This window comes from Mustela putorius, unplaced genomic scaffold (assembly GCF_011764305.1).
Source record: "Mustela putorius furo isolate JIRA1106 unplaced genomic scaffold, ASM1176430v1.1 tig00000228_pilon_pilon_pilon, whole genome shotgun sequence".
NCBI lineage: Eukaryota > Metazoa > Chordata > Mammalia > Carnivora > Mustelidae > Mustela > Mustela putorius.
The window spans coordinates 23,749,578-23,777,219 of NW_025421322.1; the positions used below are offsets into that span (position 1 = coordinate 23,749,578).

General features: G+C 39.5%; 2 long non-coding RNA genes and 1 pseudogene across 3 annotated transcripts in view; 1 reads left to right on the top strand and 2 right to left on the bottom strand.

Annotated features, from left to right (window-relative positions):
- Positions 1–7,284: 7,284 nt before the first annotated feature.
- On the bottom strand, positions 7,285–9,737 carry LOC123391442 (annotated as a pseudogene).
- Positions 9,738–16,972: 7,235 nt separating this feature from the next.
- Positions 16,973–27,642, bottom strand: part of LOC101673533 — a 220,991-nt gene continuing 210,321 nt past the window's right edge. For both annotated transcript variants that reach the window (XR_006606156.1, XR_198802.3), the window contains exon 5: positions 16,973–17,154. This is a non-coding gene — a long non-coding RNA (uncharacterized LOC101673533). The remainder of the gene's footprint in view (positions 17,155–27,642) is intronic.
- LOC106004929 lies at positions 24,845–27,549 on the top strand. Its single transcript, XR_001178013.2, has 3 exons — positions 24,845–25,181; positions 25,797–25,955; positions 27,227–27,549. It is a non-coding gene; the product is annotated as an uncharacterized LOC106004929 (long non-coding RNA).

Sequence of the window (27,642 nt, forward strand, 5' to 3'; positions counted from 1 at the left end):
AATTTCACATGAATTGCAATAACACATTTAAATAATATTCTTTTTCAGAAAAAAATGTCACAACAGGATTCTTTGTCCTAAAACTGCAATTTCAACTCCTGGGTTTTTAAATAATACCTCCTAGTTTTATCTTCTATACTCCAGAAAGATATAATCTATAATTATTCGCAAAACAGTTACAACAATTCTTTAATTATTATTAAATCTCCATTTTAGAGCTTAGGTATGAAAGAGGTGTGATTGAGAAATGTCTGCTCTGTATTTCTGCCTCCTCTCTTTCCCTGATAGTCAGCTAACACACAACAATGTTTAAGTTGCTAAGTTACTCATAAATTAAGGTCCCAGAATTTTCAAAATTTAAAACCACATATATACACACTGCACACAAATCTGATTTTAGTTTCTTGGAGAAAGTGGCTTTTAGAAGTTTTCAAAGTTTATATTCATGTTAAGTAAGATGGATTAAACATCCATCCACTAAAATTTGAACTTGATAAGTTGTCATAAATTGCTGTGAATTTGTGTACATGTTTCAGTTTGAATTCTTAATTTTTAAATTTTATTTGAATTTTTATTTCCCATCTAATAAACAACCTTTCAGTGACTCGGAGACACTGATGATCAAGAACTACATTAACAAGAGTAAGAACATAGGTCAGGAAGTGCGTATTATCCTTTGAAATGAAATAAATAGAAGAGACCCTTTGTCAAAGCTCCTGTGTCTTCACAGGGCCCTTTTGTTACCATAGGACAGGAGATGAATCTTGTAGTTTCGAAAATGTGTGGGAGGTGGGCTCATTGACTCCAGAAAGAGGGGTAGGAATGGTAAAGAAAGAATCTCTTCATCCTCGAGTGTCAGGAATTTTGTCAACCCAGGTTGGGACTAGTTCATGAGAAGCTTTAAAGATAGGAGCAGGAAGAAATGGGCTTTTTTAGTGGGTAACTCTCTTCAGAGCAAAATAATTCCCCAGCTGGGTTAGGTGGAATAGTGGTTTGTTCCATAGATGGAAAACTTGGGGAACTTTTCTTTTTAAATACTTGTGATTTGTATGATATTTATGAAATGAGTTACCATATTCTTGAACCAATTATATCAGCTTTCTTACCCAGCTTGTAGTGATTGAGCACTGTGGGGGAGGAGCTGCAACTGTGTCTCTCTTAACTCAGCCCAACTTCCCATTACTTATGTTTGAAAATGCCCTATGGACTCTCTAGTCATCAAATATTATTGAAACCCCATGTAAAATAACCAGAACATTTGTGTTGAGTTTCCATATGGATTATGCAGGGGTTTCCAAAATAATGCAACATATAATTGGTTTGCTGGGTCTGCACCATGTGAACGTAAGATTAAAACAAATCAACACAAACTAACCGTTTTTTTCACAAGATTATAAACCTAGTACACACCTGGTTTTGTCAATTAGGCCACTAATAAAGAAGAGATATGGAACCAAAAGCCCAAAGAATGGATCTTCATTAAAAAGGAAAAGTTCACCAAGCAAGGGGAGAGATGACGGTCAGCAAAGCACTTGTGAAACAACACCGTGTGATGAGGAAGGCCTTGCCTGGGGTCAGACAGACGGGGGCCTCAGAACTGCTCCGCCCTCGACCAGCCATACCCCTCACAAATTAGTTGTCCTTTCCAAGCTCCACTGTTATTTTTTTCCACATATAAAACAGTAATAATGGCAATTTTCATCCATTTATATTCATTTTCATCCATTTACGACATTGTGTTAAGTGCCTCTTATGAGCTACACCCTCTTTGGGTGCCAGGAAAATAGCAACGAAGACTATAAACAAGAGCGTCTGTCCTTGTGAAACTTACCTTTTCGTGGGGGTGAAGAAAAGATAAACAAAATGATTAATTTAATGATTAATGGATAGTGCAGTGAAAGATGAACAAGAGGAAGATGGGGAATGCTATAGGTAAAGAGATTGTAGGTTGTGTGGTCACAAAAAGAATTACTATTATAGTGATGTTTGAGCTACTTTTTTTTTTTTTAAAGATTTTATTTATTTGACAGAGAGAGATCACAAGTAGGCAGAGAGGCAGGCAGAGAGAAGAGGAAGCAGGCTCCCCGCTGAGCAGAGAGCCGGAAGCTGTTCTTGACCCCAGGACCCTGAGATCATGACCTGAGCTGAAGGCAGAGGCTTTAACCCACTGAGCTACCCAGGTACCCCTTGAGCTACTGTTTTAAAGATGAGGGAGTGAATAGACCTTACCTGGGTGAAGAGATTAGAGGGAAAGAGAATGTGGATCCACTTTTTTGGCCACCATGTTGCTCTTCTCCAAAATAAGAACACTTAGCTCTCACTGGCAATGTCCCTCCCGTTAGAATCACTGCCTCAGTGAACCTGGATTCAAGGTTGACCTTCCAGTAGGGGATGAAGTTGGGGGCTCTCTCTGTGAGAGACAGTGTGCTGGAGTTAGATGAAAAAGTCATGGCATGTGACCAATATCCATCTTATGCCTCATGTTAGAGAAATAGTGTATAATACTGTTTCAGAAATGGAAAAATGGGATTTGAATTCTTTGATTGGCATTTCTCCTAAGGTATGAATCAGCCATGAGAACAGGAAAAAGAAGAAGAAATGCAGTAATGTTATTCTAACTGACTATTTAAAATTAAACAGAATCACAAACACTGGACTCTGATGATACTTTTTCCAGATTTTTTTTCTTTTCGATGTGTGTGTGTGTGTGTGTGTGTATTTTTTCCATAAAAATTCATGCTAAGAAAGACCACATTCTAGAAAGTCTAGTTTAGTTTATGACTATTATGTTGAATATTAGGCCAATTATTAAATATGCCTACATGATCAAGTCATATTTCCATTTTTTTTCCTCCATTTTTGATATGTAGAGAAAGCTTATAAATTATCCCCTGCCTTACTTATAAGTCTCCAATAAATGAATTTGACTATTTCTCCACTGGTTATTTAATGGGAAACTTCTGGGAACCATTTTGGAAAACAAATCAGTCTCAATTCCTCTGAATGCTTATATATTTACATGGGGCTTTTTTTCTAGTATGGGGAACCCCCGTTTCTTCAGCGGGAAGGACACCTCAGAGCTCCAGGAAATAAAAGCTAGTCATTTTCTTCCTTTTCTCCCTGTCTCCTGCCCAGGCTAATCTTGTGTCGCCCGGAGAGGAGCTGAACTGAAACACCCATTAGAATGCCCCGTATACATCACTGGGGAAGGGAGGGAAGGCTGATCTGTGGACTGCTTTGTTTTGGCATCGTCACAGACACTCTGCCGTCATGGGGAGGGAAGACAGGCAGCCCAAATTGACTGTGACCTTGGGAACACAGAGGAAGGCTGCTCCACCTCTCCATCACACATGAATCTGCAGCTGACCTTCGTATATAAGTGTTGAAAGCTTATGCTTTATGGAATTCACAGATGTCAATCCCAAATTCCCAGCAAATTAACTCTCTTTAACAGGTGAGCTCTCTGGCAGGGAAACTGAGGCATTAGGATACTATGTCATTACCCTGACACAATCTTCTCAGTATAGCTCTAAGACTTAAGAATAGCATTCATGCATGATGCTTATAACTTGGAGCTATAAATAAGCAAAAACTGGAGTAGTATCTTAAAGATCAGGCTAACAGAGGGGATGTGGCTTTCCTGTGGTGGCTCATTTAGGACCCAGAGGTAGAATGGATGGATGCTATTATTAAATATACAAATCTATTTCTATAAGTAATCCTTATTGCCTCTTTTTAAAAATTTTTATTTATTTATTTGAAAGAGAGAGAGAGAAAGCACAAGTAGTGGGAGAGGCAGAAGGAGAAGCAGGCTCCCCACTAAGCAGGGAACCCGATGCAGGGATAAATTCCAGGACCCTGGGATCACGACCCAAGCCAAAGGCAGATGCCCAACCGACTGAGCCACCCCGGTGCCCCTGCTTATTGCCTCTTTAATGACACTAGTATTAGAGTTTGCCTAAGGTCTTAGAGATATGTATTATTTCCTCACCTAACCGATACATGCCACAATAAAAAGTTAGAAACCAAGCCCTGATCCTGAATCTATTCATTGCTCTTCCTCAGCTCATCTTGAACACGGCCTCCAAGGAAAAACTGCAGGTGATTATGCGGATAATTGCGTTGGATCCTCAGCAACCTCTAGTATCATCCTTCCCCTTCATATCCTATTGGTACTTATACATATGCCTTTGATCTTTGTGATGTGTTGTCTTGTGAGAGGAATTTGCAAACCATTCATGAAATTTAGTCAAAGCTGTGTTAAAAATGTAACCAGTACCAGGAATACTGATTTCAGAAAATATCTGGGAACCATAAAAGAGAGAGCACAGAGAAAATGGTAGGTGTTCATGTTTCTTTGCCTCTCTGTGTATTTAAAAGGAACAAGTATTTTCCTGGAGTGACAAGAGAAGAAAGATCATTTTTCAATTATGTTATTAATTTTGCATCATAATTCTGCTCATCACTTGGCTTTGTTTGTATGCATATGTGCGTGTGTTTTCTCTTTTGAAAGCAAGGAGAAAGGCCTGGAAACAGTAACACTGCCCAGGAAGGGGCGAAAAAAGTTTAAAGGAGTAGGTGATGCTTGGGTTGGAATCTAAGAGATGATGCTTCTAGTTGGTTGAAAATGGGGAAAGAAAAGCAAGGCAGAAAGAATAGAGTTTGCAAAGGCACAAACAGGGACATTCTGGGCTTGCTTTGAAAAACCATGTTAAGTTGAGCCTTAAAGCATGGCTTTTAGCTCGGCAGTGATGAGAGGAATAAGTTTCCATCTTAATTTGAGTTCCACCAAAAGAAGATTCTGAGGTAAGGATAGTATTGCACAGCATTGAGTTGGCAAGAGATCTCAGGAAACTCATTTAAGGAAATATAGGAGTAAATAGGGAAGGGGAAGAAACCACAATCTGGTAAGTTATGTAGATATTTATCACTGTGGACAACTGGAAGTCAATCCTGCAAGGATTGAATTGGGAAGAGTACAGAGAATATAGTTGAAAGTGTATCAAGACCTGAGCACGCTGAGGCATTAATTAACTAATCAGTTTGTCATCATTGGAAAATAGCACTAGCTCTGGTATGTGTGGCTTGTTACAGTTGAAGAAAATCTAAAATCATGTCCATGACCTGCAGAGCTCTATGTGATTTGTGTGGCCCTTCTTGCTTGTCTGGCCTCATATCAACTTAGGCCAATTAGAACTCATTCTGGTCTGGCCATGCTGGTCTCCATCCTTTTCCTTCAACATGGCAAAGTCCTCAGGGATCTGGATGTTCACCTCACCATCCTAGACATTTCCTCCCTATGTTTCTGTTCATCTAATTTTTTCATTTTATTTATATCTCTATTTTGAATTCACTTTATCTGAGATGTTTCCTAACCTTCTGTTTTGAGATGCTGCCATGCTTTCACTTTATCTCCTCAGACTTCCTCATGGTTGGTTCCCTTTTTGTTTACAGATTCATCACTAGTGCCTGGTACATAAAAGCTGCTCAATAAACATACGTCAGATGAATAAATGACTTTGGGTCCTAAGCTGGGCATTTTTTTTTTTTTTTGGTCCATCATATCTGAATACTTTTCCACTTCCCAAAACTGATTTTAATTTTGTGATTGCAACATGAAAGATGCCAGACAGTTTTCCTACAGATAAAATTGAAAGGAAAAAAGATCTTATATCGATTCCAAAGATTATAGAATTTATTCTTATGGAGAAAAACCAGCAATTATATGTGCACGATTGTCCTATCTGCAATAGATAGTTGTTTTCGTTAGGGAGATAGAAATTTATAGGAAAGGGGACAAGGTTGCATTTGTGTGAGGACTAGTGATGGACATAGTGATCCTTTTCTGTGTGCTTATTTTGTTTGCTTTACTTTGTTTTGGTTTGATCCAGAATGCAAGGGTTTCCCTCTCACTCTGTCACGTAGTTTGTAAGGTTATCCTGACTCCTAATGAGGGCAGGGCAAGATATTAGTTTCACTTGGGTTCAAGTTTTTGCCTTAAGGCAAGGATTTGACAGCACTTATTAACTTAACAATCTTCTGAATCACCTAGATTCATTTGGTGTTTTATTTGCCTGTTTATTTACATGAGCACAATAAGAGCTGCTGATTAACACACAAAGAACTTCTTAGTGTGTGGTTAATAAAATAGTCCTAAATTATATTAAGACTTAAAAAAAAAAAAAGCTTTATGTGGAGATTTTATATATCCTCGGGGGTTGTAATTTCAAGTTTTGTATGCCAGAAATATCTAATTGCCTTTATTAGCTTGCTTATAGATAGCATGAACCAATAAATATGGTTTACTTCTCTGGGTTTGGTCTGGCTTGCCTATCACTGCAGAAACATCTTTTTATTTTTTTCCCCTTTAATTCCGAGATCCCCTAGCTTGTCTCTGCTCCTGGCTTGCCAAAAGGAGACTTTTTATTTTGGCTTTTTGTAAAGCTGAGATCCCTTGAGTCATAGACCAGATAATGGCCAGTGACCATGGAAGACTTTTTCGGTACCAATTCTCACTTTTTATTATATTATCCAGAATTTCTAAAATAAACACGTTACTCCTGGGACAAAGGGGAAAATATATATAGATATAGATATAAATAAAGTAAAGGTGTGGGAATGATATTTCCCCCTGTGGGCACATTGAGAGAGAATAGCTACCATCCATTAAAAAGTCATGCAAAAGGAATTTGGCAAACAAAAGACATAAGGAAAAACAAGTTCTGGTAAGAACTCCCATTAAATGATAAATGTGGTCTTTTGAAGTAGTATGGTTTCAATGAGGTGGGTCTGATTATTGATTAAAAGAATAATCTTAAATGTTTTCTTAAATATCTAGCCAATACCCCAAGGTATCTTCAGCTTCTCCTTCATCCGTGTGCCAGGCCCATGGAGTACTCCTCCTGGAGGTTAAGGGCTCAACTCTTTGACTTTTTGCCACCACTGATTTCTGCAACAAGGGATGCCTTTCTGATTTACTTTTCCTCACAGCCTTAGTGTAATCACTTGCATACAATAGGGATGCATTTAGTGTTTTTTCAAAAACGTGTAATATAAATTTATTCAGTGACATTTTCCTTGTTGAAGATATTTTAAAAGAAGATAACTGATATTTTATAAAAATAAATATCTAGTAGAATGATTTAGATAATGAGAATATACATGATTTAGCTTCCAAATATCCATTTTTGTTTTCATTTCAAACATCTTTTTTTTTAAGAAAAGGAACATAAAAATGATAGATTGCTGCATTCCTCTTCTTTCCTGATTCTCAGAAATTTTAATTTAACTTCCAGTCATTTTCTCAACTATACTCCTACTTTTGAATGGGAAAGGTATCCATGTGATATTTAGGTCTTCTTTCTCTGATTCTTTAAGAAAATGGTTCATGTTGGTTTCAAATAGTAATCGAATCTGGTCCAGAAGGTAATGGGCAACTACGGATCTTTCTAATTTTGAGAGTCTGAGATGGGAATCTATTCAAAGCTTCAGTTCTATGAGCAGAGTGTGTGGATAACCATTTGGGCAACTTGGGATGAACTTGGAAGCTCTCTACAAATCCCGTCTACCACCCAAACCCTGAAACTGGCCCTTCTACCCACACAGACCTTTCCAGCAAGCTGGAGTCGGATAGCATCAGCTTTAGCCTCCAGTGTCCTACTATATGGTCCATCAAAGATACATTCCTGCAATCGAGACTGTCATTACTGTCCCCCAAGTGCCAAGCCCAAATCACTGTGAGAAAAATCAGACCCAAGACTTCTAGTAAATCAAGGCAGCTAGCTTTTTCCACAGTGTGCCCAGGAGCCACATGCACTAGTTCTTAACCCAGAAGAAAGAGGCAGGTTGATGAACGTCAGTTACACTAGTCAAAACCCCAGTGAAGATGAACCCTTGTCCATTTGGAATCAGAAAGGCAGTGCTCCCCTTGGTAACATATACCCTAAAATGGGCATCACAGAAGTATTTGTATCTGAGGAATCAACCACTGGAGTAACCCAGGGGCTCTGAGAGACCCCCGGAGTATATTTCTTTGTGTTCAAAGAGATGATAATCCACTTCTTTTAAGTCTTCTCTTGGGCATCTTTCTCACTTAGCATATCACTTAAAAATTCTTCCATTCATGTTTCATATTCCAGTTCTGACTGTTATGCCCCAATAATGGGTCCGTGATTAAAGGAGCGACACTGATACAAAGCGAAGGTCAAGCAAAGCTTTATTTCGCGCCAAGCATCAAGAATCTAACCAAACGTTCAGGGACGCACCTCTTACAAGGGAGGGCGACCCTTCTCTGTTTCACAGACTAGCTTTTAAGGGCAAAGGCCATGCGGTCAGGCCTGGCCAGGCACAGGTGGCCAATGAGGTTGTGACACACACAGGAAAATTCGCAGTGATGCTAGGTGACCAACTGAATTACAATTTACCCTAGTAGACATTTGAACTAGCCTATTACACTTTGATTGGGATTGGTGCCCAAAAGGCTCCCAAAGGGCGGGGCCCATACTCCTTGGTAACCGGGAAGACAGTATGCACCCCCCCGCCCCCCCCCACTGATCGGATGTCTCCACCTGGCCTGACCCACCTTTGTATCTGGGCTTTGTTATCTGAAGCTGGTTTCTGGGACTTGTCTCCAAGTAAATCCCCTGGGGGAAGGGGAGCAGGGACAGTTTCTAAATAGATCCTTACACTGACAGAAGTCTGAAAAGTACTTTTGCCAATCAGAGTAGCTTGCTCCTTCCTGAGTTGGACTCACTTCCAGGGGAGTAAAATAAAACACCGCAAATACCAAACCACAACTACTCAACCCAAAGAATAATTTTAATTTTTTTTCCCCTTCCTTACCCTCTCATTAAATAGTTCCTTTTCCTTCAGAGGAAGTGCTCACCACCATTCCCTGATGCCCCCACATATTTACAAGGATTGCAAGTAGTTTCTGCACTGGTTTAAGAATTATCAACAGGAGAGAAGCCAGAGCTGTTGAAAAGAAGTGTAGGAAACCCCACGCAACACTGATCAAGCAGGCATGATCTTTTATCAGTAGCTGCCTTGAAAAAGAGTCATTGCAGGGGGTGCATTTTTGGGTAAGCATCCAGATTTCCTTACTTTTGGTACTCCAGAAGCATCCTGTTCTTCTGTTACTGAAAGTCCTATAAAAATGAAAGTTTCCAGGCAGAAAAGTCAATGTTTTCTTGTAAAATGATTTACTTCCAGGCCCTGACACTTATTTACTATGTGGTTAATTTGTACTTGATGGCAGTCCAGTGAGGTTACAGCTAATGTGTTACATTTTCTCCAGTTGGTCACTGAATTAGAAAAAAAAAAAAAGTACAACTTAGTAGCAGACTGCAGGTCATAGAGGAAGGTCATCTTTTTTTGCTTGTCCTAGCAGAGGCAAAAGTCAAAATGATTCCTTCCAGTTAGAGACTGTGTTTGTTTGCTTGCATTTTGGAGTTAGTAAGTATTGCAAATGCCTCTTTTTCCTCCCCGCCACAAACTCAATGAGGGAAAGAACAATGACTTGTTACTATTATAATACCAACACCAGGGACAATACTTACAAGTAATAGATCCTCCATAAATATGTTGAAGGAAAGAATGCACGAGCCATCAAAACCATTTCGTAAATGCTCATTAGAGCGCTGTGGTGAAATCAAGTAGACTTGACCTAGAAATCAAACAGGTTCAAGGCACAATCCCTCCCATTTTCATTATGTATCCTTTCCTAAATCTTTTTTTTTTTTTTTAAGATTTTATTTCTTCATTTGAGAAAGACAGACAGAGAGAATACAAGCAGGGGGAAAGGCAGAGGGAAAGGGAGAAGCAGGCTCCCCGCTGAGCTGGGAGCCCAACATGGGGCGCCATCCCAGGACCCTGGGATCATGATCTGAGGGGAAGGCAGATTCTTCACTATCTGAGCCACCCAGGTGCCCTGATCTTTCCCTAAATCTTGAAAGTTCTAAGCCTCAATTTCCCTAGCTAAAGAATGAACAGAAATCAGTCTGACCAGCCCTTCAAAGACTTGTGAGCTTCTCTGAAGACAATGCAGACAAAGGCACGGTGAGTTATAAGCTGCTGTATGAATGTATGTTCAGACATGGCCTGCCACCCTGACACCAATCAGGGAAATAAATAAATGTTGGAAGAAACATTTGATAAACCACTTGAAGTGTTGAGTGAGAGCATTTAGCCCTCCTACACCAAGAGACATGCTTCTTTCAAATAATGCTGAATGAAGCTTTCTTCTAAGAAGAAGTTCTCCACTTACTAGCAGACTTTTAAATCTAGAGAGGGACAGAAGTATGGAGCCAGAGGCACATTGCCTGAGGCACAGAGGATGACTCCTCCACCCCCAACAGCTTTCCCTGAAAATTAAAAACACAAAAACTTATTTCTTTAAATTAAGGCTTTGAGATGACGTCTGCCTAACAAAGACAACAAAGTAGAAGTCTGCCTGGGATGTACACCTACTGTCCATCCAACCTCCTGTATAATCATGTCAGAGTCTTATTGGACTACATCAGACCTGAAGAAACTCCGGTATCATGAAGTCAGAATATATTATATTAATGTAGGAGGGACCAAGCTCAATCTTATTGGCCAAAAAGTTAATCTCACAAGGCAATGTTGGGACAGGCCTGGAGTGAGAACCTCCTGGTATACCAAATGTTTTAAAGGTGATTATATTTTAAGTATTGATTCAAAATCATTGAACAAACCGGTTATTTGGAGCACATTTTCCATTCTCTCTCTCGAAATGGATGGACTCCATTCCAACTAGGAAGATGAAAACTGGTAACAGCTTGCTAATGGATGTCAGAATCTTAGCTCATTTTATTCAAGTATTCTTTCCTTTATTCCTTAATTCATCAAACATGTATTAGATGCCTAAATTGTCCAAGCATCTGGAGTTGCATAGGGAATTATAGTAAATACAAACAAACATTGTGTGTATGTGTGATCTGAAATGTTTACTAGTTGTGGTGTGGGAGAAGAAACATACCATTAAAATAAAACATTTGGCTCTTGGGCTAATTTCCAAGGTGTTTGGAAAAAAAAAAGAATGTCCATTTTGTGTGTTCCCTCTTCATGACTGGGTTGAATCAGGAATACAAAGCCACTAGAGATTTGACTACAGTATTTCATTTCTCTTCTACAAGTTAATTTGAATACTGATATTCAAATTCTGTCTACTCTCATCTTGATGCTTTTGCAAGATTACCCCAAAACTTCAAAACAGTTTGAAATAAACTCCCCGACTCATTAGTGAATTCAACAAACATTTATAACACCTATCCTGTGCCAGGCACAGTGAACAAGAATGAGGGAGAAAACACAAATAAAGAGCTCCAAAAGAGCTCATTATTTGAAAATTAGCTGCTGTTGAAAGAGCTTACAATTCTGTGTGATGGTATAACTGTATCATTTCATACAAACTACAGAAGAGGCATAACGTGGAGAAGGGAAAGGTTGATTGGACCTAGGTGTTCAGAGGTTTTCTGGAAAATGTTAAGTTTAAGTTACATCTGGAAGGAAGGATGGGGGTGAAGGTAGAGACGGGCATGTCAGAAGGAAGGACCAACATTCACCGAGGAAGAGACACCTGCAACAAAATGTGTACCTGGGAAATATAACCAATTCATGACTGCTGGAGCAAAATGTGCTGAACAGTACTTATGATAAAGTTGTTTTTCAGATATTGAGACCTTGAGTATGATGATCTTTCTGATGCTTTAGTTGAAAGCTGCATGGAGTCTTCCACATTCTCTGGCTGTCCTTCAGACTATGGTACCTTTGTGATCATATAGTTATGATATGGTTAAACCCAACAATGTCCTTGTGAAAATGGTCAACTCTTTGTAGAATTGACTACATGAGGGCAAAGATAAAATTGGGAGACCACTTTGAAATACTTGTCTATGGCCACAGAAAGATTTGTCCAAGATCTCTATCTTTCTTTGCCATCTCCTTCCTAGCAACTTTTATTTTCTAATAGGCTTTTTCATCCATCCCCTCCCCCTCTCCTCCCTTTACCCTCCCCTTTCTCCCACCTTCTCTTCCTCCTCTTCTTCCTCTTCCTCCCCCTCCCCCTTCTCTTCCTTCTTCTCCATACCCCAGACCCCTTTTCCTCTATGACCTTCTATGTTTATGACTACAAACCAAACCTGGCCTTCCATCTGTAAAGTGATTTTAAATCTATGCTTCCAGAATTCTTTAGAACTTCCTGTGGAGAATCCTTGGGGATGACTGAGTCAGTGACACTGTAGGCTTACTGTCTTCACAGACCTTTGACAGAGTCATATAGATCTACTATTTAAATTGGGGCTTTGGGAAATATTTCATTTGAAAAAAGAGTGCTTCTGGCTCTAGTTTTAAAATTAGTCCCCTTCTAGTTTAATTCTCATCTTTTGAGGATAAATGGAAGTAAACAGAGGAGCAGTGACAGTATCAATACCATATAGCTACCTAGAAGAACTACAGTCAGACATGGGTCTTTTATTCTCAGATGTTTTCAGCCCATAGGTTATTCTAGGCAAAGGGTCTCCTCTACCGCCTTGCCCCTTATAGCAGAAGAAATCCCTGTCTGGAAGCTGTCATGACAAAGAGGGTCACCATGTGCTCCATGTGTCCCTTCAACTTAATTATCTCCTAACCTCCTTTTGGCTTTAGTCAGAACCCCTCTGTCCAAAGCTTTCCAAACTGAATTCAATTTGAACCATTTACTACATTTATTATGCTCAGCCTGGGAAACACAAGGTTAAAGGTGTATGTACAGTCTTTGAAATGGAGTTTCTCATGACTTCTCTGGGGATGGGGGACATAGACCTGCATACACCCGACTCCTTCGGTGAAACCAGTCTACATGAGAGGCATGTTGTTATGGGTTGAATTGTGTCCCTAAAAAGGTATGTTGAAGTCCCAAGTCCCAACACCTCAGAAAATGACTTTATTTGGCAATGAGGTGGTTGTTGATATGACTTGTTAAGTTAAATGGGGTCAGACTGGAGTGGGGTGGGGCCACATGATGCGCCCTTGTAAGAAGATGGCCATGAGAGACAGAGCACACCATGTGAAGATGGGGGAGAGAATGGAGTGATGGATTTGCAGCCCAAAGAACACCAAGGACTGCCAGCCATTATTAGAGCCTAGGAAAAAGGGATGGAACAGAGTCTCCCTCAGAACCCTCAGAAAGAACTGAACCTGATTTTAGCTCTCTGATGTTGACTTCTAGCTTCCAGAACTATGAAACAGTAAACTATTGTTTTAGGCCGCCCAGTCTGTGATACTTTGTTAGGACAGCCCCGGGAAACTGAGACAGAAGCATAACATCCATAGGTGAATGGCCATTTTCAACTCGGCTATGTGTCTGGCACACCTCTGGGAGTAGATGACATTCTATTTGGGTGGATAAGCTCACGGATAAGCTGAGGTTGTTCAGAGGGAAAGGGGAGGATGGGCATTCACAGCAAGGGAAGAAAAAGCAGAAGCAAAGGACAGGATATGGAAAGATCTTTTGACGTTTCAGCAATGCTGAGTAGCCCTGTACAGCCAGCCTGGGACATGAGGTGCTTTGGGTAAAGACTGTTGCAATGTCCTTTTGCAACAAGAGAGTCTACTTAAAAAAAAAAGGAAAAAGTCTTCAAGTTTTGAAATCACTGTGTGTTTTTGTCTGTGTGTGTGTGTGTGTGTGTTTAAATATGTATCTATCCCCAGATGGTTTTTCTTTCTTTCTTTTAATTTCTTTTTAATTATGGCAGCTATTCTCCAAACATGTTTTTGTTTATCTCAAACTAAGTATACAGTTTCCACATATGGAGCATATTTTGTTTTACTTCAGTTTATCTTAAGAAATCAGCTTTCCTAACTCTTGTTGGCAGTGGACCCAAATGATTTCTTACTTTTTATTTCCCTCTTTACTTTCTCCTCTTCCTTCTTTTCTTTCAGTTATGATTGGTCTCTCTCTCCCTCCCTCTTTCTTTCCCTTCCTCCTCCTTCCTTCTTTTCTTCCTTCCTTCCGCCCTCCCTCTCCCCCACTTCCTCCATCCCCCACTTCCTCCATCCCCCACTTCCTCCATCCCCCACTTCCTCCCTCCCCCACTTCCTCCCTCCCCCACTTCCTCCCTCTCCCCACTTCCTCCCTCTCCCCACTTCCTCCCTCTCTCCACTTCCTCCCTCCCCCACTTCCTCCCTCTCCCCACTTCCTCCCACACTTCCTCCCTTCCCCCCCTTCCTTCCTCCCTTCCCCCCCTTCCTTCCTCCCTCCCTTCTCTTCTTTTTCCTTCTGGAACATTATAACAGATTTCCCATGTGGATGTACTGGCTCATTTAGTGGCAGGAACCAACTGTTCCTTGGCTTGTGCACATTTAGCCAGCCTAGAAAATACACAAACTGGAAATAATGGGAATAAACAAGTCAGGAGTAATATTTACTCTTTCATTTATAGTACCATGAACCTGGTATTCATGTCTGTTCATAATCTGGGCCCAAACGTTTTTTATCAGCCCTGTTTTGCACGATGCTTTTCCAAAACTCGGTGTATTTGTCTCGCTCAGGCTTTCTCTCATTAGAAAGCTCATTTTCATCTTCTCAGCCTCCTGCATTCCACTGACCCTTCAAGAGCCAGTACAGATATCCCTCGCTTTCACCCATTTTATGATGCTCCTTGGCAGAATTAACCATATTCTCCTCTGGATTCTCCCAGAGCTTTGTTCATGCCTCTATCCTTGCTTTATTGTGATTGATATTTACTTCCACATCACTCTGAGGTCAAAAGTGGTTTCTCATTGTTCTAAACTCTTCAGTCAACAGAGCAATGGCACAGAATGTGCGAACCATAAATTCTAACTGGAGACACGCCGCACTGCAAAGAGATCGCAATCCTTGTACAAGGAGTGAAAAGCTTGTCTTTTATATCCTTGCAACTCCTAAAATCACTTATGTTCTTCCCAATTTGCAGAGTGCTGGGTACCTGAGGCAGAAAGCCACCTGGAAGGCTGAGTATGAGACTGTAGGGCAGCTTATGGTTTCTTGGTACGTATATCCGTGTAGCAGAAACTGGACGTCAAGCAAACTTTAAATGTAGCGTAGACGCACAGTCATACATTTGTGAGTATTTCTGCAGTGACACTAGACCAAAGTGTTGACCACTTAAGCTAACTCTGAAAACTGGAATCAGTTGCACTATTGCTGAGATGGCTTCTGAGGGTAAGTGTGCTGGCAATGACACATGAGGTCTGCCACAAGCATGAAAGGAGTAGTGGCATGTGTGATGACTACTTAGCACGTCTGTTCTCCCCTAAAGCAAAGCCAATGTCTTTGGTCCTAAGACCCCCAGCACATTACCTGACACATTGAATATGATCTACGCAGGGCTGCTAAGTGAATGAATGAATGAATGAATGAAGATTTTGTCTAATCTGATACATAGCAAAAATGCAAAATTGCCAGTTTCATCGGTACAGCTCTGCAGTTGCACTCCTCTATAATTATGAAGCCTTTTCAATGACCTTATGATATCTGAAATGTTAAAAATTATATTGCATGACCCCTAATTTCAGCAACTTAATTCCAGTATCAAAGAACTTATAATAGCCTTTTTCTTTCTGTCCTCCAAGCACTGTCCAATGGATATCGGTGCACACTGAGTAGAGTTAGTGGTCTACAAGCTAAGCTTAGGTTCAAACCATGTTACTTACAATGACTGTGGTTCCCCTTCTTCTCTGACCACCTTTTTTCTTTTCTTTTCCTTTTTTTTTTTTTTTAAAGAGAGAACATGCAGTGGTGAGGGACAGAGATTGAGGGAGAGATTCTTAAGCAGGCTTCCCCTGTAGCACAGAGCCCAGCGCAGGACTCAATCCCATGAGGCTGAGATCATGGCCTGAGGCTAAATCTGGAGTCCGGCACTTAACCAGCTGAGCCAGCCACGCACCCCTGATCACCTCTTTCTAACAAGGGGCTTGGAAGTAGCAGTAATATAACGTGGGAGAAAAATACAGAGAAGATGAAATGGATGAGGTGGGTTGTGAAGCCAGGGAGGAAGGCATATCACAGGTGGACGTGGGTGCTGGTGGGTGGGGTGGAGGAGGAAGACCAGAGGGCCAGTTGTGCAGTATGGCGACCCACGGGCGCCAGGACTCAGCCTCACCACCCAGGGCCTCTGGTTTTAACTGTGTTCCTCCCTCATGTCCTAACCTTCACTCCTTACGGGCAGAGCGAACAGCTTCGTGTGCTATTATACTAAGAGACTTCTCCATCTGTCTGGCAATTTCCACAGGAAAGTCACAGCCCTGGAGCCTGCCTTAGGGTATGTTTGTGCCACATCAGGACTTTGGGACTTTGTGACCCAGGAGAAATCCTACTGGCTTCTATCCATCCTCATTAAAAGGTGGTGCGCAAAGGAACTGAGATTGCAGATGAGAATTACAGAATGTCAAATGCTACAGACGCGTATCTGTGTTATTGTCTTTATATGGTCCTTATTGTGGGGTATTAATTCTCAGCTGAGGAAACTCGATCTCAGGCCCCAAACCAGAGCCTGAAAAAGCACACAGTTCCTTAGTGGCTGAGTTCTAGAACCCAGGCTTCGTGGCTTTCACTCCTGTCTGTTCCTGTTTTTGCTTCCCCCACCCTCTTCTCCAGAAGCCAGGTTGTCTCTGCTAGGACCTGGGTGAGTTTTTGTTTTTGTTTTTGTTGTTGTTTTTCATTACAAAAGCAAAGCCTCACTTATTATATTATTTAAGGACCTTGTTTCATTTTTCATTTAAGCTTGCAGTTAAACAATCAAAATAAGGAATTTATGTCTATCCTTGGAAGGGAATTTTCTAGTTGAACATCTCCCAGATCTGGATGCTGAGGTCCTGAGCGTTTGATAAATTGCCTACCTGGTGACTAACGAACTATAGTGGAGGGATTGGGGGGAGAGGGAAGGGGGCGGGGGGGGGAGGGTGGTCCCTCACTGACGCATGTCTCCTGGCCCAGGGTTGCCTTTCGTGGAGAGCCGGGTTAATCGAGATAACACCTTTCCAAGAAACATTAAATATTTCAAGTAGTACCTGACAGTGACTCCTAAACCAGCCGTGCCATCAAGCCAGGGGTCTTAAGAGATTTTCCACACCCATGTGGAACTTGGATCCAGAAGGCAATTGTTCTCGGGTGTCCTGAGTGAAAGAAAATAGTTTTGATGAGGAAGGAGCTGGGTCCCCATCCCCACCGCATGCTATGGAGAGAGGGAGTGGTCCAGTTCTCCTTAGGGATCAAATACGGAAGGAAGGTAGGCAGGATACCCACACGGGAATTGGTTATAGTTCACCACAAGACCACCCAGCTACCAACCCATCAGTCATCCACTGACAGGTTTCCCTCCCCTTCTTCCTCTGTTTTGCAGTGAGGAAAATCTTCCTCTGTTCTCTGTCCTGGGAGACATCCTGGGTTTCTCTGGCTCTTCCTGTCTTCAGCTAAGAAGAGCACACACGTATGATGAATCAGACTATGAATGCATATTGTCAGTCAGAGGATGGCTTCTTTAGAAACAGCCATGGGCTGCATATTTAATGCACAGAAGCACATTTTCACCCCAGGAGTTAAGCTAACTTCTGTTGAAAATTGTTTCCAACTCTGTCCATGAGGAAACAGAAGCTTCTCCGTAAACCCCCAATTTCATGCCATGAAAAGATTGCACTCTATGCTAAGACTTTAAGAATGGTTTGGGGGGGGGGGATGTTATAGACTTTTAACACAGGAAACCAACGAAACTCCCACAAATCCTCACAGTCATATAGTGATTTCTAATGTATAAAGCACTTTCCACTGGCTGGCCTTGTCTGTCTTTGACTTTTAACCACAGAACAACCGCACTGGTTAGGAGGAGTCTGTCATGGAAATCTATCCCCCTACTCTCCGTCCAGCTCCATTGACAACACTTGGGCCCTTGAAAAAGCCATGATCCTCTCATCCCCCGGGTCTGTTCCCACTGTTTTCCTCTGTCAGCACTTCCCAAGGGAGTCCTGCCCATTCTCTCCCTGCTCCTTGTAAGGAGAGAGTTCCTCTTGAGTTGTGAGCTCAAAGTAAGTTTTTCAGGGATCCCTGTTCTTTTCTCATCCGAACATTCCTTGTCTTTCTATTAGGTTACGTGTCATTTCTATGTTTCACTCACTATTTTAACCATAGGACATGTTTAGCATAGAACAGCCCCGTAAGTAATGGAGAAGGAAGTGAATGACCACCATTCACTTCCTTTTTGCAGCTAAGAAATTTGAATCTAAAAGCAACATACCTCATAAAACCAAACATACTAATAAGAGTTTGGGGAGTCAGACTTGAAATTTCAAATTTCAGCATTGCCATGCTCTCACTTGGGGTTTTTTCTTTGAGTCCCTGGTTCTCCTTTCTTTTATTTGTTAAATTCAAATAATAGAAACTAAGAGGGTAGTTGTTAAGTTCTACAAGAGATAAATTATATATATATATAGTGCTTCTGTACTCAATATACTCTGAATAAACTCGTTCATATCTTTTAAGTCTGTTAGCTGGACTCCTGATTTCACTCTACAAAATTATTTCTATCTTGCTCAAAGACATCGGTATCTCTTCCTAGACATGGAAAATCTGAAGCAAAAGCAAAGTGACTGCTAATGCAATTTTTTTTCTCTTTTCTCCTTTAGCTCATAATATAGTGACAGAAGAGATTGTGATGAGACTTTTTGAGGCATAGAAGCAAGTAAAACTAATATTTATTTAGTTTCTTTACCATCTTCTTTAATGTCTGGTATAATGCTTGCTTTCTCATTTACTCCAATTAACAAGGACCGTTTAATATATAGACCCAAGGTTGAGATGTGAATGTTCTGGAGAAAATGAAATGAAAGATTTCTCGTGGTGAAACCAGCCTGAACTCACAATGCTTGTACTGGTGGATTTGCTAATGAATGGAGCTGTGGAAACAGCCAAGATGGTAGTTCAGTCGTCTGAAAAGGAGAAAGGAAGGAAGGAAGGAAGGAAGGAAGGAAGGAAGGAAGGAAGGAAAAAAAGAAGAAAAGAACTAGAAGAAAGAATAAGCATCAAAAAGGGATACTTCACCCCAGTTTCTCGACAATCTTGTGTTTGATCTGCCAGGCCACCTGGGGGTGCACTACAATATTATTATGTCCAATGTGGACCCCTGAGCTCAGTAGAAACTGCTTGTCCTTCTCCCCTCCCTGCAAACCACCCCCCACAATTCTTCCCTGCTTGCACCACTCATATCGCTCACACATTCTCTCTCTAAAATAAATAAATCTTTAAAAAATTGTTTTGGGAATTTATTTTCATGGAAGATAGAAGTCTCTAGCTTGTTTTTCTTCTAATTTTTTGGTCTGGTTTTGGTATCAGAAGAATGATCTCATTGAATGATTTGGGATGTGATCTTCAAGTTTATGGAAGAATTTTTGCAAAATTGTGTTCTTTCTTTCTTAAATACTGGGTGTAATTCGCTATCAAAACAACTTAGCCTGGAGTTTTCTTTGTGGGAAGTTTTCTCACTACAACTCACTTTCTTTAATAAATACAATGCTATACAGGTTATCTGCATCTTCTTTTATGAATGTTGGTGTTTATTGTCTTTCAAATAGTTTTTCTATTTCACCTAAGTAGGTGGATTTACTGGCATAGAGTTGTATATAATATTCCATTGATATTTTTTATATACATAACATCTGTATTGGTCACATCTGTCATTGTAATATTGGTAATATGTATCTTCTCCATTCCCCATTATAGGTAATCTAACCAGAGATTTAGCAATTTTATTGATATCCTTAAATAAGCCTTTATTTTTTAAGATTTTATTTATTTATTTGAGAGAGAGAGTGAGAGAGAGCATGAGCAGGGAGAAGGTCAGAGGGAGAAGCCGACGCCCCCTGGAACTGGGAGCCCGATGCAGGACTTGATCCCTGGACTCCGGGATCATGATCTGAGCCAAAGGCAGATGCTTAACCAACTGAGCCACCCAGGTGCCCTAAAGAAGTCATTTTTTTTTAAACTATCTTTTTTTAAATTTATTTATTTGACAGACAGAGATCACAAATAGGCAGAGAGGCAGGCAGAGAGAGGAAGAGAAGCAGGCTTCCCGCTGAGCAGAGAGCCTGATGCGGGGCTCGATCCCAGGATCCTGGGATCGTGACCTGAGCCAAAGGCAGAGGCTTTAACCCACTAAGCCACCCAGGTGCCCCAAGAAGTCATTTTTAATTTTTGATTTGTTTTTGGAATTTTTCCTATCATTTGCTATTGTTTTTCTATTTTCTATTTCACTCATTTCCACTGTAGACTTTATTATTTCCTTTATTGCTGACTTTAGTTTTATTTGCTTTCATTCTAATTTCTTTTTTTTTAATTAAATTAAAAATTTTTTTCAGTGTCCCAAAATTCATTGTTTATGCACCACAGACAGTGCTCCATGCACTACATGCCCTCCTTAATACCCACCACCAGTCTCACCCATCTCCCCAACCTTTTCCCTTCCAAACCCTCAGTTTGTTTCTCAGAGTTCACAGTCTCTCATGGTTCATCTCCCCCTCTGATTTCCCTCCATTCACTTCTCTATCTCCCAATGTCCTCCGTGCTTTCCTTATGCTCCACAAGTAAGTGAAACCATATGATAATTGGCTCTCTCTGCTTGACTTATTTCACTCAGCATAATCTGCAGTGCCATCCATATTGATACAAAAGTTGGGTATTTATCCTTTCTGATGGAGGCATAATAATACTCCATTGTATACACGGACCATATCTTCTTTATCCATTCATCTGTTGAAGGACACCTTGGCTCTTTCCACAGTTTGATGACTGAGGCCATTGCTGCTATTCATTCTAATTTCTTAAGATGGAAGCCCAGGTCATTGCTTTGAGAAGATTTTTTTTCTTAGTAATAGATATTTAAGGCTACAAATTAATCTCTAATTCTGTTTTAGCAGCATCCTGCACATTTTGACATTTGGTGTTTTCATTTCATTGAGTTCAAAGTACCGAATTTAAAAAAAAATGTTTTTTGATCTTCTTGTGATGCACAAGTTATTATTTGGGAGTGTATCATTTAATTTCCCATGTTTAGGGATTTTTCAGATATATTTGGTATTGATTTCTAATTTTTTTTAAGATTTAAAATTTTTTTTAATTAATTAACTTTTAAAATATATTAGACACAGAGAGAGAGAGCACAAGTAAGCAGAACAGCAGGCAAAGGAAGAGGAAGAAGCAGGCTCTTGGCTGAGCAGGGAACCCGATGGAGGTCTCGATCCCAGGTCTCGATGCAGGTCTTGATCCCATGACCTGAGCTGAAAGTAGTCACCTAACCATCTGAGCCACACAGGACCCCCTCTAATCTGGTTTTATTGTTATGAAATAACATATTTTTTACTTGAATTACTTCACCTTTTCTGGGGGGACAATTCCCAGAATATAGTCTATCTTGGCAGATGTTTTGTGTGTACATCAATAGAAATATTACCAAACTGTTGTTGGGTAAAGTGGTCTGTAAATGTCTATTAAGTTGGTTAACAGAACTGTTCTAGTCTTACCTATCCTATTGATTTTCTGTGTACATTTTCTTTCTTTTTTTTTTTTTTTAAAGATTTTATTTATTTATTTGACAGACAGAGATCACAAGTAGGCAGAGTGGCAGGCAGAGAGAGAGGAAGGGAAGCAGGCTCCCCGATGAGCAGAGAGCTTGATATGGGGCTTGATCCCAGGACCCTGGGATCATGACCTGAGCTGAAGGCAGAGGCTTTAACCCACTGAGCCACTCAGGTGCTCCTTCTGTGTACATTTTCTACCAATTAATGAGGAAATAATCTTGAAATCTCTGACTCTCATACTGGATTTGTTTATGTTTTCTTGAAGTTCTACTAATTTTTCCTTCAATATTTGGAATTTCTATTGTTTGAGGCATAAACATTTTGGATTGTCATTAATTGTTCCATTTATCATGAGATGGCCCCTTCCTTCTCCATAGTAGGATTGTTTTGAAATCTATTTTGTTTGAAATTAATTAAGCTACTCTGCTTCCTTTGATTAGTGTTAACCCATTGTTTTCCATCTTTTTAATTTTTTTGTCTTTATATTTAAAGTTGTTTTATTAGAAAGAGTACATAACTGAGTCTTGCATTTAATGCAAATGTTGCTTTACTGTCTTCTATGCATTGTTCCAGTGACAATCAGCTGTCCTCCTTTTATTCCTTTGTATATAATGTCTTTTCTTTTCTTTAGCTACTTTAAGACTTCTTTTTTATCACTGATTTAAGCAATTTTATTATAATGGGCCATGTTACCACTTTCTTCGTGTTTGTGGCACTTGTGTTCATTGCACTTCTTAGATATATAGACTTATTTTCAACAAATTTGGAATACTTTCAGCCATTTTTCCTTCAAAAATTATTTCTCCTATCTTTCATTTGAGGACTCCAATTACTCATATACTAGGCTTCTTATAATTCCATAGCTCATTGATCCTAACAGTTTTTTCAGTCATTTCTTCTCTATTAGCTTCATATTATAGTTTTTACTGGTCTACCTTCGAATTCAATAATCTCTTCTTCTACAGTGTCTACTATGCCCTTAATTCTGTTTAGTGTATTCATTTTAGACATTGTAGTTTTAATCTATAAAAATTCAATTTAAGTATTTTTTAAACCTTTTTATGTCTTTATATTTTAAATATCTCTTCTGGATTCTTGAACATACAGAACACTGTTACAATGTCCGATTTAATGTCCTTGTCCATCAATTTTATTCTGTGTTCATTTGTATCTGTTTCAACTGATTGAGTTTTTCCCCTCAGCATTCATTATATTCTCCTGTTGCCTTTATAAACTTTTAATGTTTTACTGGGTGCCACAATTGTGAAGATTTTGAGGGGTGGGTATTGGATTTTTGCTTTTCCAGAAATATTCTGGAGCTTTGTAGTGAAATGTGGTTAGGTTATATGAAAATAATTTGTTTCTCTGAGTCTTCCTTTTAAGGCATGTTTGGCCAGAAAAGGCAGTCATTAATATAGGGTTAACTTTCCCCTCTATAGAAGCATAATTATTCTGAGTATACTACTCAATGCCCAGTTCCTATGAGACTTTCTGCTGAGACTGGTTGGAACAGGTGCTATTAAAAGTACTATGTAACCTATGGGTATTGTTCCTCCTAATCTTTCAATATTTGGGGGGGGTACTTTTCTCATGTGCATGTGCTAATTGGTATCCAGTGAGTACTCAAAGGGGACTCTTCACTAATCTCTAAGATTTTCTTTTTATTAAGCTTTCTCCTCTTTGGTATTTTGCCCTGTGAACCCTTGCTATCTTGTCTTCCCAGGACTTCCTCTTTCTTTTCCTCAACTCACGGAGACAGCAAAGCTCTGCCTGGGCTCCCTCTTCCTGCACTATAGCCTGGAAACTCTCTCCAAGCAATAATCTGAGGCGATCATAAGATTCATCATGTTTGTTTCCCATGTTTTTGGTTGTCATTGGGCTTTAATACGTGATGCCCAATAGACTGAGAACTGTAGTTTCATGTATTTTGACCAGTTTTCTATTTTTTTCCCTGGTGTTAAGGTAAATGATGTCTCTTTTATTCCATTTCTCAAGAAGTAGGAGCCATTAATCAGATCTAGCTTTTGGCTCCAGGTCTGTATTTTACTTAGTTGGAAAAGTCAGTAACCTCAATAGATACTTTACTGGTCCACCTGGAGATTAAATATCAGTTTACTTTCAAAACTTAAACATATTTTTTTTCAAATCAGATGTAGCATTTGTGTGAATGATGGGAACCAATTGTCAGGCAAATAATAATACGGTACCCTGTGATGATTCAATATAGTAATTCATTCTTCCTTTCTTCAGAAAATGCTCAACCACCTAGGAAAAATCATTTGAAACCTGAAAAAAAATTATACTATGCAAATGATTTAATTTGAAATTAAAGTCTATACTCATTTTGTTTTTTTTTGTCTATTATTTCCTGGAGGGACGTCAGAGCAGCCTACAGTGACAAGGAAGGACATAGAAAACTCTTTTTGCTGACTGCATGTCAAGTTCTATTTCTTATAGTTACTGCCCTTCATGTGAGCATTTTAAATTATCAAATATATAAGTGATGATAAAAATCAAACTGAAAGCCTGCTGTCTCAGGTGGAAGAGCATGCGACTCTTGATCTCGGGGTCATGAGTTTGAGCCCCACGCTGGGTGTAGAGATTACTTAAATAAACAAATAATTCTAAAAAATGAAACTGAAAGATTTTGAAATTTTGCGAAGAAATAGAGTGTGGTACTTCACTGCTTTAATCACTCTAATACGTTCTATTGAACTTTGAATTCAAATTTCACATGACTCATGTAATGCAGTCCTATTAATTATCTTAAAATTTGAAGACTGCATGACCTACAGATCTTTCATGATCTTATCTTTTTTGCCCTTGGCATTTGGGTCTTCTGTTTCTTGCACCCACAAAGTTACCTCCTACAGCAAAGCCTACATACACATGATTTCTTCTGCTGGAATTTTTTTTTTCCATAATTATTATACAGCTGGCTTCTTTTCAACATTCACATTTCAACTCAAATATTACCTCCCTAAGAAATCTTTCTTGTCTATGCTAGTTAATGTGGGCTTACCCACTGTGGTAGTGGTTGGAATTTTAAGATGACCCACAATTACCTATAACTTTGCATTATCTACTGTCTTTGAGTATGCATGAGTCCTGTGAATATGTTGGGATATCACTGTCATCGTTATGCTATGTTATTTGGCACAAGGAAGTATACAGATGTAATCGTGTTCCTAATAAGTTGACTAGAAATTAATCTAAAGGGCACTTATCTAGAGTGGCCCTGAGCTAAGCAGGCAGGCCCTTTGAAAGCAGATATTCTTCTGTTTATGTGGAAGAAGCAATCACTTTGTGAGAGCCTATGATGGGGGGTCACATAGCATGGACCTGAGGGCAGCCTCAAGATGCTGATACTACTTTGGGCCAACAGCCAACTAGGAAATAACAACCATTGTCCTACAATTGCAAGGAACTGAATTCTGCCATCAACATGAATGAGCTTGGAAGACTACCCTGAGCACCACAGGAGAATGTGACTTCGGTTCACACTCTGATAGCGGCCTGAGGAGACCTTGAGCAGATGGCTATATTATGCATGCCCAGACTCCTGACCTAGGAAAACTGTGAGTTGATAAATTGCGCTGCTTTAAATTGCTAAATTCTTGGCAATCTGTTTTGCAGAAATAGAGAATGAATACACTCCAGACCACTCTCTATCACACTGCTTTGTTTTATATTCTTCATGGCCTAAAACTCTTTGAAATTATCTCATATGTATTTCTTGTTTACTTCAGTTATCTACCCCTAGAATATACATTCTACTAGAAAAGCAGTTTTGGTTGTCATTCTGCCAGGTTGATTTTGGCTATATTGGCTATTTGGGAGGTAGATTGAAGAGAACTAGAAATCTGTTTTTGTTTTGCTGTTTAAAAAAAAAGAGAGAGAAGCTAATATAAACTGTATAATATTGACATTTTCTCAGTGGGACAAAATAATCTTTCTTTGGTATTCTTCAGTTTAGTAAATAATTAAATATGAAAGAAAGACTAAAAAATTCTTGAAAATGAGAGAAACACCAAGCCAAAATTTCACATAAAACAGAGGCATGCAGCTCTGTTATTTTTCAAATAATACAACTGTTATGGAAGCCATGCAATATTTCAGCACAGAATTTTATTTTGCATAATGAATTTTTTTTTCTTTCTTCTTCTTCTTTTTTTTTTTTTTTTGGATTTCAGCCTCTGTCGTTATTGTGACCACGTGTGGTGCCGGTGCCAGAACATTCCTCCCTTGTGTGTTTCATGCCCAATATGATCCTCATATTCAGAAGAGAAGATCCTCATATTCCAGAAGATTCTGTCTGTTTCATGAATTCTTGCTATAGCTATCCTGAAAAGGTAATCAGCAGCTGCTTGTGCCAAAGAGGAGGGAGAGAAGAAGCTACATCATCGTCCTTTGTTCTCTTACAGGAAGAACTGAACTGTGGCGCACTCTTTACTTTTTATTGAACTAGCAAGCAAAAAATACATTGTTCATTGTTTTTAATCACCATATTTTCAGGTATCTATTCCCTTGAGTAAAAATTCTTTGAGCCTTTGTGGCCTCTTATACTCATGTTCTAAGTCTTAGAATTAAACAAATGTTGCATTCCTTATCACCTTGAATTCAAATGTATTGCAACATCCGGGCTATGTTCTTCCTGACTGCCTAATGTTTGCAGCTGTTAGCAACTGTAAATGTCTGTAATAAGCAAGCTCACCCTTAAATCATAGATCTTTACGATGTCACCAGTTATTTTGGATTAGCATGTGTCTCTTCAGCTAGTCAATCTGTTGATGAAAGTTCTAAATCCCAAACCCTCCATTTAAACCAGTTTCAATAAGATCATCTGAATCCATCCCAAGATTTCAAAACCTGGCAAACAGTTTCAGACATATGTGTGGAAGTATAAATCAGTATCTCTTTCATACGAGTTAAAGGATTCAAGAAATCACCCTCTTCAAAAGAAATATGTCTCCCACTGATCCTCATTGGTACCTAAAACTTTACCATCAGATAAAATAAAAATTGGCTCAAGATTTACTGCTTACAAAATGATGAAGCTAATACACAAAATCTCTAATATATTGCATTTTTGTTCCCTGAAACCCAAATTCAGTTTAATCTGGTAGGCAGAAAAACATTGGGAAGGGAACAGCCAGGGAGTCCTGATTTAAGTCCTGCCTCTCTCTATTATCAGCACAATCTTGAAAACTTCTGGGACAGTGTATCCTTAAATATTAAAATCAAATACAACAATTCTTATCCTACTAGACTATCATAAATATATCAGACACCATAAGACAAAGACTAAAATCAAACATAATTATTAGTAGCTATTATTGTTATTATTTTAGGTGACCTGCTAGGGTATTTATTGAGTGTCTTCTAGATGCAGTTCCCTCGAGAGATATGAAAATGGGATGGGTTTATTTTCCGTGTCTTCCAGGACAAAATTACGAATCGAATAAGGAAACTCTAGGAAGAAACAAAGTTCACTTCATTCAAAAGAAAGGAAGAAATAAATTACTATCTATCTGTGAAAATTAATACAGGGAAACGTCACTAAAATAGAGTTGGGGTCCAGAAAGGAGAACTCTCTTGTACTACAATCTCTTGTTATTTACAGACCTCAGCTGGAGCAGACGTACCTTTTAAACGGATACTACTTGATGGCCCCGGCTAGAGCAAGAAAGGTTTTCTCCCCTGGCAGCAGCCCAGTGGATGGATGAGAGACTGTCGCCACTCAGCTAAAGGAAAGCCACTGTATTTCAAACTCTCACTTTAGTCCAATGGTCTTTTTGTTTATAACAGCCCTTCCAAACTCCTCCTTTCCCCTATAAAAGAGTGTTGCTCTCCTTTGTTCTCAGGCCTGCCTGTGGTTTTGCGATAGCTTGCTTATCCCTGACTGCAATTCTCTGCTATTCCTGAATAAACATTTTGCTGGTAAAATAACTGACAATTTTATTTTTAAGGTTAACAAATCATGTTAGTATTGGTATTACTATTATTTATTGACTGACTACTTCCTACAGGCAAGATAGC